Genomic DNA, 13586 nt, shown 5'->3' with positions numbered 1-13586 from the left:
GGAGAGTTTGGATCAATGGCTCCCAAATGCTCACCTACAGAACAATTGTCTCTAAATCACTTGAGTGGGAAAAAATTGTATCACACACCCCAGGACTGGGGTGTGATACAAGAGAATTGCTAATTTTGAAAATCTTCTCAAAGGGTTTTGATGTCCAGCCAACTTGAGGAACTATGATTCCAGGCCAGAACCAGACAAATCAAACCAAATGATCCAAACTGAACAATGATCCAAATCTGGGAACAGTATGATGACTTTCTACATGAGGCATCAAGAAGTTGCTTAGGGCATTCAAGCAGCAGTTGGAGTTAAATGACTGAAAAGCCTCAGAGGAGAAGCCTTAATTCTGGCACCTTCCACGTCCCTCTGTTCATCCTTTCCATCTCTGATCCCCACCCCTCACTGCCCAGCCCAGCATTCGATACTGTGAGGCTGCTTTGTAGCATGTTCCACTTTGGTATCCATCCGAACTTGTGTCCTCCCTTTACATACACAAAGCCCCCAAATTTCCACCCTGAGAATATAGTGGAGCTCTATTTAAAAAAAAATACTATGATAAAACCAAAGTAATCTACATGTGCAGTTGAGAATCTCCTGCATAATGAGTATACTGGCCGTATACCCATTTTTAAAGGGCGTTTTCTAAAGCCAAAAGAATCTCTGATCTGAAGAGCAGAATGGGAAAGCAAGATGCTTTTTAATCTTGGCTTTTGTCCAGATCCAAGCATCCAGAATTTAAATAAGCACTACGGGCATTCATTGTCAAAATGGTCCAGATTTCTAAATAGAAATGGATTTTTAGCAGTGCCTTCTCAGCACTAAAATTAAAATATATCATAAAATACATAATTTCACTTAAACAGCCCAAGCAAGTTACTCATTTATCTCTAATTCCAAGTACTCTATAATTCCACCCAAAGCATTCAGTGAGCATCAACCATAGATGTCCACAAATAGTATAGCAGTCACTCAGAGAGTTGTCTTATAAGTCTGAGAATTTGCTAAGGAAAGGCTTAAAAAATCTATTTCTAATCTTGTTTCCCTTTTCTCATGTACATTACCACTATAATACATCTAACCCTGTGCCTTGTCTATTCTTGGTGCTAAAAAAAAATGTTAAATCTCAGCCTCTACCTATCACTCCCACTTTCCTTTGAAAGGAATACTGGCATTAAAAAAGTAACTTTACAGATATGTTGTTCCTAAGCCAGGGACCATGCCGTCTTCATTCTAGTGTTCCCATTCTTGATAAGAATTGTAATAGCTACACTTACTGAGAGTTTATTTTATCCCAGGCACTAGGCTAAATACTTTACATGTTTTTATCTCTTTTATCCCTACAACCAACCTCTGAAGTAGATATTTTAATTTATTGTTAGAGCTACTTTACATATTTTTTTTAATGAGGATTAAAGAAGTTAAGTAATGAGTCTGAGGTTCTCATAGGTGAGAAGTAACAGCACCAGGATTCGACACAATCTAGCTCCAAAGTCTGGGTTTGTATTCTGGGAGGCACTTTTGTTATTATGTGGATGCAGATATTTCATAGTCCAGGGGGAAAAAGTATTCGGAATCACTAGGGAAAGAACAGCAGCATATCCACAACTTATCATTCAGACACACCAAGGAAGTAACAGATGAGATTTGGGGTCTGACTGTTGAAGAATGGAGACTTGCTTATAATTAGTCAATCAGCTTGTCCTCTCAAGAGGAAGTCTACTTCAATTACCAAATGATTGAAGGGCCTCCTTAGCAGGTAGTAACCAAAAATGGAGCTCTTATAGGTACCGTAAGCCACACAAATCTTTCTCTGCATTAACAGTGTACAAGGGGAAGACAGTAGAAGGAGGGCAAGTGGAGAATCACAGATGTGGGAGATACATGAGGAAGCCCGGAGCACGAAGAAGCAAGGATCCTTAGGCAACCTCGCACATGGAATTGTTAGAGCTGTAAGTGCTGAGAAAGAAGTGCCCAAAGGCCTAAGAATCCTAGACAGCCACTGAATGGAGTAGACTCTTCTCCTCAGCAGCCTTGCCTTTCTAGGTCTTCCATAACCCATCTACACCTTAATTTTTCAACCTTATTTCCTACCAAAGTGTAAAACAAGCTTTCATCTTTTCTCAGGTCAATTTCCTTAAGTGGGATGGTCATCTTCTAGTCAGTCTCACCTTTGTGCCTTTGCCCACACAATTTTTCCAGTGTGAATTAACCCCCTTTCCATCTACTCAAATCTCTCATCTTTCCAAGTCCTGTGTCTTTCAGACTACTCAAGCTTTCCCTCAAATCTCATTCTCAGAACTCCTATAACTCTTACAGCCTATGGTCATTCCATCTATTCCTTAATTCCCATCTTGCACTGCTTCCTGGATTTTAGTTCTTATCACATCTACTAGATCCTTCAAAATAGAGAATCTTTACATTTATCTTACATCCTTCATAACACCAGTTTAGAATCAACAAGTGATAATCAACTACTTGCAGCTTTCTTGAATATTTCAATATTAGCTTTAATTTAGTAAAGAAACCCAAACCAGTGATTTCTCTAACTTTATTTAGTTACAACCCAGGCTACCAAGTGATACCTCACAGCCTATCTCCAAATCAGACCACTTCAAAAAACTAAATTTGATTTCATTTAAAAATATGTACTTATACATCAAATATCACTTTTAGAAAAAGGGACTTTAGCATTGAGAATAGGTGAAACTACAAGCTAGGAATTTCAGATATGAATCTACATCATTTGGATTTTGGTTCTGTTTCTTTTCTGAATTAGAAAATTTTTAAACTCATATTTGCACAGTTTAGAGGATCTTTGGATTTACTTCATCAAACAGGATGATATTTAAACTACCAAAATATTTGAGCTCAATCATAGCCAATTATAAGCGTATGAATTCTCTAGGAGACTATCTGGAAAACCAAAAAGCCAACTATATAATGTTTAATGTTTCAGAAACTAAATGCATCCTGTTAGACTTGGGCAGGCATGGGGAGTAGCTGGATATCAAACTAACTCCCTTTGCCTGAGTAACACTGTTCTATACTTCATAACAAGTTGAACAGAGTAATCACTATGTTGAATCTATAGTAAAAGCTAAATAAAATCAGAAAGATTTCTTTTGACAGTGAATAAATATTTTTAAAGAAGTCAAAGTCTTACCTGTTGTAGAATGCTGAAGAAATTTCTTGACACCAAAATGACTGACTCCGGAAGTCAAATTTGTTCAGTGCAGGTAAGTAAAAACAAAAGCAGCCCAAGTCATTTCACTGCTATGATTTCCTTCTAGGATCTATCTTTTCTCGCATTGGAAGACCTAAAATTTTGAGAGCTGGACTGGTAGAGAATCAAACCCAAGATGCTTGGGTTTGGTGTGAGTGGTGACTGAGGCAGCAGGAACAATCCGAATGTGACAAAAGAGATTAGCAAGTTCCTGTGCATAAGTCAATTTCCTGTAGCTGGCTTCTCCGAAGAGAGGGTTTCATTTGTGTGGGTTTAGTGATGTGTGTATGTGTGTGTGCACGTGTGTTTTCCTCCATGACAATATGAAAACTTCCCCAGAATGAGAGACAGAATAAGACCTTTGCTGCATGGCAGATTTGTGTTGAATTTATCACTTCTCGGGGGACCATTTCCCTCTCCCCTTCCCCCAATTTCCCACCAGCAAACCACCTACTTAAAATTGTGGAAAGGAAAAGTAAAAAACCAAGATGATTCCTTAAGGAAGTGAAACAAACCAAGAAAAAAAAAAAAAAAAGGCCACAGGGCCACTCCACAGACTGGTCTTGGTTCACTGAAGCTTAGGAAAAAGCACCTTATATCTTCATGTCAACTTGGTGAACATACTGACTGTGGAGGGAAAGCCGTATGTGGGTGATTCACTTTGTTTTATTAATAACTACCAAACAGCAATCTGGAAAGGACAGACTCAGCCTTAGTGAGAGCTCAGACAGCCCCGCCACACATTTACCCTTGGATGGACCCACACCTGTGTTATGAGATACGTGACTAAGAGTTGTTTTCAGACTCCTCGGAGTTTCAATACTTGCCTCCAAACCCAAATTTACACGTCTGTCCTCCAGTGCAATCCAGGTGTAGAGACCATCTGCACACACTTAGATTATGACTGTGTTGCCTGTACCAATACATTTAACTTTTATGATATGGTCACAGTCTCCCCCCTACACCCGCCTCAAATCCCTAACTAATCAACGCTACCTCCCAGGGTGAAGTCTTTGTCAAAATGCCTACACACCAAAAGGATAAAATCAACTCCACTCAAGTTAACAAGCATTTATAGAACCCCTACTGTGTGCAAAGTCCAGTGCTAGGGTAGGGGAGGGTGTTGCTGCTGCTGCTGTGCTGCTAAGTCGCTTCAGTCGTGTCCGACTCTGTGCGACCCCATAGATGGCAGCCCACCAGGCTCCCCCATCCCTGGGATTCTCTAGGCAAGAATACTGGAGTGGGTTGCCATTTCCTTCTCCAATGCATGAAAGTGAAAAGTCAAAGTGAAGTCGCTCAGTTGTGTCCGACTCTTAGCAACCCCATGGACTGCAGCCTACCAGGCTCCTCCGTCCATGGGATTTTCCAAGATGGAATCTCTCACTCATAATGGTCAAAGTCAAGTGAAGGGGAAAGATGGGGACATAAAGGAAATGCTGTGAGTCAGGATCTATTTATAAATCTCACTCCAGGGACTTCCTGGGCAGTCCAGTGGTTAGGACTCTGCATTTCCACTGCAGGGACACAGGTTCAATCACTGGTTAGGGAACTAAGATCCCACATGCCTCAAGGCATAGCCAAAAGAAAAAAAAAAAAAAATCTCACGCGAAAAATCCTGGGACACCGGAGTCAGTTGAAAGGAAAGTGTGTACAACCTTTTAGCCAGTTAGGATAGCTACTGAATGTTAACATGGATTCTTTTGTAATATCCCAGGGAGACTCGACTGACTTTCAGAGAGCCACTCAGATGTGTATGCATCATCTGATGGCCACCCTCATGCCCTCAGTGTTGCAGATGCGGAATTCTGTTATGTGCCTGATACCGTGAACTGAAGAGAAACACAAAGGCTGAGACAGACGTATTCCCTGTGCTCTCAGCACCTGCATCCTAGTCAGAGGAGACAGAAACATTCATACAAATGCATCATTACAGATTGTAATAACTATTGCAAAGGAATCAGAAAAGAAGTTGAATTACAGAGCAAGACAAGATGTACATCCCAGGGGTGGTGGTCAAGGAGGGCCTCTTTGTGTATCTGACAATCAAAGTGAGACTTGAAGTTGTGAATCTCAACCCTGACTGAGAAGCTTTTGAAAAATACCAGTACCTAGGGAATTCCCTGGCAGCTCAGTGGTTAGGCCTTGGCACTCCCACTGCAAGGGGGCATGGTTTCAATCCCTGGTCGGGGAACTAAGAACTCTAATGCAATACCAACAGGCAAAAAATTACATAGGTATATCAGTACCTAGGCCCCATCCCCAGAGACTCCAGTTTGATTTGTCTGACTTGGGGCTTGGGCATCAGTATAAATTCCCCCCATTATTATAATGTAAAGTTACCTCTCTATTGCTGAAAAAGAGGAGTAGAAGGAAAGTAGGGAGTAGTACTACTTTCTAGTACTTAGTACTCTACTAAAGGGAGTAGAAGGAAAGACATTTCAATCAGAGGCAATAATAATGTGTAAAGGCCCTGAGGTGGGAAAATGCTTGGCATGTTCAAGGAAGTAAAAGAGGATTGATGTGTCTGGTGTGTAATGATGACAGGCGTAAGTGGTGAAAAATGAGCATTCTCAGAGATGCTCATACAACTACTAAGTCCATAGGAGACTCATTAACCCCTGAACCCAGGCATCAATTTTTAAGGTGCAATAAGAACTCAGTCTGGGAGGTGAGATCTTTGAGCCCTCTGATAAGCACATATTTCCTTTTAGAAAAATTTCCCAGAAAAGTCAGATCACCATCATAATGTCACTAGGTAAGCAGAACATATGGCTGGTGGATACTTTATTTACCTCTAGTTGGGTCATCAAAAGATTTAGGGCGGCATATAAAAATACATATACCTTAGCAAAATAAAGCAAATTAAAACAAGAAAGATGAAGCCAAAAGAAATGAAGATGAAAATTAAGCTAAAGCCAGGGGTAAGGTTGAATGAGAAAATGAAAATACCATGTAGTTCTAAGCATTTAAGCAACTGGTGTGAAGCAGTAAACACTACCACGCAGAAAACTGAGCACATTGCTCAGGATAAGGAGGGCTTCCTGGCTCTTTGGTGCTGAGAGGGTGCTAAGAGAAATTTGGCACCTGCATTCTCATAGAAGGACATCACAACCGAAGTGAAACACCACCCTTAGACTAAATCCAGCCCGCCACAAGCTCGAGAGATGGCTCCTCACATTTTTCCTCAGTGTAAAATAGGGTGATTTCATCTCATGAAAAACTTCACTAAAAGCAATCCCAGGGGCACATCAGAGAGGGTCCTGATTCGGTATGCCAATTTAATGCAGAGATGGAAATAGATTTCAGAAATGCTTCTGCAAATTCAGGATAAAATTGTTTTCTCATCTGAGCTTCTAAAAAATTGAAGGCAGCAAAGAGCTGAAAATTGGTAGTGCTTCCAGGAAGAGATCCAGTGGTTTTCTCAGTGACCCAGCGCCCCTTGAAAAAGCAGAGGAGTGTCCTTGAGCAAGGACAGCTGCCTCCAGGGGTAGCCCCGCTTCACCTCCATAAGAAGGCAAGACTTTGCCCTTTGGGAAACAGAGCAAAAGGCACCACAGTCTGGTTTGTAATTTCAGGGCGTTGGGCCTTGTGCATTTTCTTCACAGAAGAACATATATACTCCAGGGCAGGGTAATCAGGGTGTGTCTGAAGGCCTAAGAGCTCCCACCCGCTCTGGCTGGTGCTGGGAAGAGTACTGCCAGTTGGCTGTAAGATGTTCCTTTCCTGCTTGGCTCCCCGGCTCCCCACCCCAGCACCCCCACCCCCACTGCCTCTTCTGATGGCCTTGCTCTCTCTGTGTAGGTAACTGTAGTTTTAGATGTTCTCATAGAGTCAGGCTTTGTGCAGCCTCTCGCTCCTGACAGCGAGAAACGGTTTTTCCTCTTGCCTCTTATATATCTTTAGTCTTCACTAAACATATTTTTAATATATAAGACTCTTCACATATATTTTAATGTCAGAGGAGGTTTTCTGAAGGGGAGTAGGAGAAGGTTGGGAGACAGCTATCTAACTTTTCCCTTTTCTGGAAATCTTTCTCTCTCTCACTCTAGCTCACTCTCTCTCTCGTTCTTTTAACAGACAGGGGTAGTGGTGAGGGGAGGAAGCAAATAACCTAAAATACATGTACATGCTACATGCTTACACACACACACACCCCTGTGGGTATGTAAGTCCTGAGGCTGTATAGGGCCTCGGAACAGAGATGAGGCCCAGCCTTGGGACTGAGATGAGGGGGAAACCCTGGGGAATTCAAAGTGGTGGGAAGGAAGGAAATCCTGGGTGTGGAGTTCCCAGTAGGATCTGGCCTCTCATAAGCCATATTTGGGAAGCTTCCATGACAAGCACTCACCACACTGTGAGTTGGACTAGTGTTCTCCCATAAGCTCCCACAGCACCTTCTGTTAACTGCCAAGCACTCACCAAACAGCCCTGTCTCATCCAGCACAGAGCCCTTGAGGCCCAGGGCCTGGCCTTGCTCATTGGTGCATCTCAGGCACCTCATAGTCAGCCACTGACGAACCATTTGCTGATCCATGGACTGATTCTCTCATCTAATCCTCACCACAGTCTTACATGGTAATCATTTTTTAATATATTTTTACAGCTAAGAAGACCTCAGCGGGCTAAGTAATTTGCATGAAAGTACATGACCACAAAAGCAGAACAAAGACCCCCGCCCAACCCATCCATCTGTTGTGGCTCTTCACCCTGCTGGCTCCCAAGGGGGAGAGTGGGGCTGTGGGGACAGGGAAGCAGCCTAAACCCTAAGCCACAGGTCCATTTTCTGTTTTCTGAGCACCCTTCCTCTGAGATTCTCTGCCAAACACAGTTGGCTAAAGGTCAAGACTTGCTTTCTCAAAAAGATCTTCATTTGAAACGTCCTAGACTTTCTTGGCGGAGAAGGCAATGGCACCCCACTCCAGTACTCTTGCCTGGAAAATCCCATGGATGGAGGGGCCTGGTGGGCCGCAATCCATGGGGTCGCTAGGAGTCGGACACGACTGAGCGGCTTCACTTTATTTTTTCACTTTCATGCATTGGAGAAGGAAATGGCAACCCACTCCAGTGTTCTTGCCTGGAGAATCCCAGGGACGGGGGAGCCTTGTGGGCTGCCGTCTATGGGGTCGCACAGAGTCGGACACGACTGAGGTGACTTAGCAGCAGCAGCAGCAGACTTTCTTGGTGGTCCAGTGGTTAAGAGTCCGCCTGCCAATGCAGGGGATATGGGTTCAATTCCTTGTTCAAGAAGACTCCACATGCCGTGAGGCAACAAAGCCACTGAGCCACAACTAATGAGCCTGTGCTCTAGAGCCCGGGAACTGCAAACTACTGAAGCCTGAGCACTCTACAGAGCCTGTATTCAGCAACAAAAGAAACCACTGCAATGAGGAGCCCGTGCACCACAACTGGAGAGTAGCCCTACTCTCTGCAACTAGAGAAAGCCCGCACACAGCAATGAAGACCAAGTGCAGCCAAAAATTAATTATTTTAAAAAAGAGATGTCTTCTTATATGGCAGACCAATAGCTTGTTTTCTCTTTAATAGTCTCCTAGAATGAGCACGTCTTTTATTGAGGGTTTTAAAATAATGTAACAACTGAGTACTCTGAACTCACACATAAGTAATATTTTTGTCCATTGCAAAGGTCTCTGCCTTTTATACCAGAGAGAACTCTTAATGACAGTGTTAATTGTAATGAATAGTAAACCTTGGAAACTGTGATATCAATCATTTACCAAATTATTTTTCACCCTGAGTCAGTAAGATGCCTCCCCCTTCTTCTGTTAATGAAATGATTTAGATTTAGTGAGTAGCTTTTAATGTTTACACAGACGTTCATTCACAATATGCCACCCAACAAAATAAAATATTTCAGTGGATTCTGAAGATGTACGAAAACTTTGACTGTTGTGAGTTTCAAACCTAGGGCATTAGACAGACTATTTATTTTTACCCAGTTCCCCACTACGTGATAAGCAACTGTATTAAACCAAAACATGCATTCCTTCTGACTGAGAAATTTTATGATGGGGATTATAAAATGTTAGCTCTATAGAAGAGAAAAAGGTTAACTAGTATGTGTCACTTTCAGTGTAAAGATACATTCATATAAAATACCCATTAAATTCTAAATATTAAAATATGCTAGAAATGCTTCAGGCTAGAAATTACATGAATGATTACCTCCTTATGCACTTTGAATCATTATAAACATCAGCCTTCCTAACCAGATAAGAATATCATTTCAAACATCTTTTAGCTTCCCTCTTTTAGCCATAGCTATAAAAAAACCATTTCCCTTGCTGTGATTCTCATCATCTATTTTCTCTTTAACTGTTTTACTGTAACATAATGTATTGCTTTTTGTTTCAGTGAATGTCAGGTTCTCAGGATCCTCAACTGCCATTTTAATCCTGGTTTGTTTGCTGTGTATAACTGTGTTTATTGAGCAAACATTTACATCCTGGTTCTTTTTATTGCAGAGCCATAATTCATAACAATGCAGGGTATTGTTGTAAAAGATGATAGCATTCAACATAATCATTCGAGCTGTGGTGTAACTTCTTTTTTTAAGTGTCAGAATAGAGTTATTATCGTCTAATGCCCGTTACCCTTCAAAGCCATCCCTGGTTAGTTAATGCACTTTTGCAACCCTGCTGACATCAGGCAAAGCATTTTTAGGACCTTTTTAGAACTTTTAGAGACAGCTTACTAAACTATAAGAGAAAAACCAGTAGTGTTACATTCTATTCACAACTTGCCTTTGACTCAAAGTATAATCTGGTTTGTTCACCTACCTTATTCACTGGATACAGGTCCAAAGCAAAATCAAATCCACCCAAAAAGGACAAAGATGGGCTATCATTGAAGAAATTTGAAAGAATGTGCCTCGGGCTTTGACAGCAAATCCTGGAGAGGAGTTTGCAAAGTAGTATGAGTAAAAGGAGTGTCTTTGGGTCAAGTGCATGATCTCCCAGGGGAGTTCCTCTCTAATGTAGAATATCTGATTCATTTAAGAAAAGAAAAAGGCCATCACTGCTTCTTCTCGCATTCATATTTTACTCGTTGTCTTGATAGGGATCTTCAGTTTGGGCACACACATCACAGGGTAACTGCATCTTCGCACACCTGCTCAGAGTGGGGGTTGCAGACGTTTCAGTTAAAAGGCAGGGCCATGACTACTAACTTGCCATCTTTTCAAAATAACAGATCTCCTGCACAGTTCTAGAGGGATTAGGTTAAAACTTGTACCCAAAACAATCTGAAATTCTGGAGAGCTATAAATTTGGATTCAGATAACGTAAGATTCAAATCTCAGTCCCACTTATGAGCAAGGAGGAGGCCCTGATCTTCCCAGCTGAGAAATAGGTATAATTACACCTCCCTGGGAAAGATTTTGGAAAATGGCTATAGAGTCTTTGGAATGTAGTAGACACTCAGTACATGGTGTCTATTCATAATCTATCCTGTTTTGGACTTTCACCTTCTGAAGTTTTTTCCCTCAATTCCTACTCCCTCTTTAAATGATAACTGTTGACTTTCAGAATTTGAGAAGCTTTGCCAATGCCAGATTCTGGTTGAATACAGTTGTACAAGCTTATACACCATGCACAGGATTCTAAGTCCTATGTTGATTGTCTCAACAGTTTTACATGGTCTAGAAAATTTTTAAACAAATTGTTACTGGTAATTTATTCTTTTTGCACAATTTGAACAATCACGGAATCTCCAGAAACGTCTTCTGAACTCATCTGCTCACCACCCTACAAACATCTTAAGATAAATGAGAATTTATTCTTTCCTTTCTCATTCAACAAATATTTATTGAACCCTTGCTGTAATATTTATTGAGCTCTGTGTTAGGCACCAGGGAGACAGCCGTGAACAATAACAACCACAAAGTAAAACAGCCTGCTCTTGTATATCCACTGGAGAGAAAAGTGATGAGCGAGATAATTCAGTAATATAAAATGTTACAGAGTGCTAATTACTAAAAAGGAAAATAAGGCAGGGAAAGACAGGAAGCTTGGGTGGGATGCATATTTAAACAGGATGGCTCAGGAAAATCCTGGGTGTGAAGATGAGAGAAATAAAGTCTTTCAAGGTCCAATAACCACTTTAATGAGCAGTGGTCCTTAACATCAGCATACATCCCTAGATTTGATGATCAGTTGGCCTTCTCAGTGATGCAAGATCTGCTTCCTCTTCTACTCAAACTTGGGAGAGAGGAGCCAAGAACCCAGCTCAGTGGGGCAGCTCCCCTTCCTCCCCTGATTGAAAGGGAAACTTGTACATGCTCACCTGTCAGCCCCAGGCCTTCACTTAACTGCTCACTTCTCCTCCTTTCCTGGTCCTTTCTGACTCTCTCTTCTCTGAATCTTTGTAAGTCATTTTCATGAGGGACTGCTGATAACTCCAAAGATACATGACCAAAACTAAGTACCTAGTGGAAGATTCCAGAGTAGTAAGTTTTTTCAGATACAGTGGCTCAATGCTGCCTTGTCCTTCAACTTGCTATTATTCTGTCTTCCCTTGATCTTTTTAACCAAGTCATAACAAGTCACACTGGCTTGCCATTTATTGCACATTTAACATATGCCAATCAAGTACTTTATATGCATTTTCCTAATCATCCCAATAATTATGAGGTAGGTAGCATTATTATCTTCATTTGCAGAGGGGGAAACTGAGGCAGAGAGAGGTCATGAATCTTGTTCAAGATCTCAAAGCAGTAAATAGCACACGTGGATTCCATATTCCATCTGCATTTCTTTATGATGGTTGCCTGTTGAATTTTGCCAATATCTTTGGTAACCTAACTACCGGATACAGTTATATCATTTAAATGTTATTTATTGGGTCTCTCACACCAGATGGGTACATCAACATCCCAAACCTGTTTGCCTGATCCTGAATTACCACATGGCTTGTTAATGAAGATTGATTTTAAATTTCAAAAGCTGTCATTATGCTCATTCAAAAAATATATTGTTTTTGTCTACTTTTAAAGAATAGTTCTTTGCCTCTTTTTTGTCTTTGTCTTTTTTCCTAAGATAACTCAATGTATAGGCGTGAATGTTAGACATTTTTGTTTTTAGGTTCTATTTTTGTTAGTTATTGCACTATACCAATAAGTAAGAGGAATTTCACCCACTACTGAAAGTTGTGCTGACAACATGAAGGACATGTGTAAAAATGGCTCTCACATGACCTCCTGAATAAAGTTCTGGAAGCTGTTACAGATAAATGCTGATTTATAGAAGAGGCAATTCACTAGTCTTAAAAGCACATAAAACTACAGTTTATGTGGATTGTCAGGGTATATTGAGTCAAAAAAAAGATGACCATTGATGCTTTAATTACATATAGCAGTCTAAACTTTTTTTTGCACAAATACCAGGAATGTATGTAGATTTTTGGCCTTGGATGAATGTTGTTTTTTGTTTGTTTTTTAAGATGCTGTTTACAATATCACAAATGGTTAAGAAAACCAGCTCATGATCTCTTTAAGCTCACCAGAAAGTAGCAATACTTCTTAAACCAATGTTTATTTCAACAGAAAATTTATATTTGACTGGTTTGGTAAACCTGGAATAATACGGCCTGAGCTTTGGGAAGCCAGATTCAAATGAGCTTAGCTCTTCTTCCTTAACAGTTAACTTCCTGTGTTGGAAACACCCACTTGCTTAAATGATAAATGTTGACTCAATGAAGTAAAATTAAGAATTCCATTCACTTTATTACTGACACAGCCTTCATGGAGAGAACTAGCTTGAAACATATGTGCAAAAGTTTTTATTTAAAATATTTATCAGGCCGATAAGATCAAACAAAGCATCATGTCATTCAGCTGAGACTTGACAACAGTTGGCATTGCTTATTAGAAACACTGGTTATGGGTGCAATGAAAGAGAGGCTGGTGTAGGCAGTAGAGGCAACTACTTGCTTCTGCAAGACACTGATTTCATCTCTTGACTGATGGTGACTCAGTCCTAAGAAGCAAGCAATTTCAGCTCACTATGAATCAAAAAGTGCTTAATAACATGGAAATGTACATGTAATATATTGTTAATGCAAAGAAAAACTGGACAAAACTTGAATTTGAATTCAATAAGTCACTTCAGTTGTGTCTGACTCTGTGCAACCCCATAGACGGCAGCCTACCAGGCTCCCCCGTCCCTGGGATTCTCCAGGCAATAACACTGGAGTGGGTTGCCATTTCCTTCTCCAATGCATGAAACTGAAAAGTGAAAGTGAAGTAGCTCAGTCATGTCCGACTCTGTGTGATCCCATAGACAGCAGCCCACCAGGCTCCTCCGTCCGTGGGATTTTCCAGGCAAGAGTACTGGAGTGGGGTGCCACT

At 41.0% G+C, this 13586-nt stretch overlaps 1 protein-coding gene across 2 annotated transcripts in view; it reads right to left on the bottom strand.

Annotated features, from left to right (window-relative positions):
* Nucleotides 1-10404, bottom strand: part of RHOH (ras homolog family member H) — a 48212-nt gene extending 37808 nt beyond the window's left edge. The window contains exon 1 of one of the 2 annotated variants that reach the window (XM_010858824.1): nt 10021-10404. The gene's annotated coding sequence lies outside the window, so the exon portion shown is untranslated. Of the gene's footprint in view, nt 1-3163; nt 4338-10020 lie in introns of those variants that run through there. The other variant, XM_010858823.1, reaches the window with a different exon arrangement.
* Between the last annotated feature and the right edge of the window lie 3182 nt (nt 10405-13586).

The sequence above is a fragment of the Bison bison genome, unplaced genomic scaffold, assembly GCF_000754665.1.
Source record: "Bison bison bison isolate TAMUID 2011002044 unplaced genomic scaffold, Bison_UMD1.0 scf7180017864451, whole genome shotgun sequence".
NCBI lineage: Eukaryota > Metazoa > Chordata > Mammalia > Artiodactyla > Bovidae > Bison > Bison bison.
Note: the sequence above shows the minus strand (reverse complement) of the source record. Positions and strands in the feature narration are given on the sequence as shown.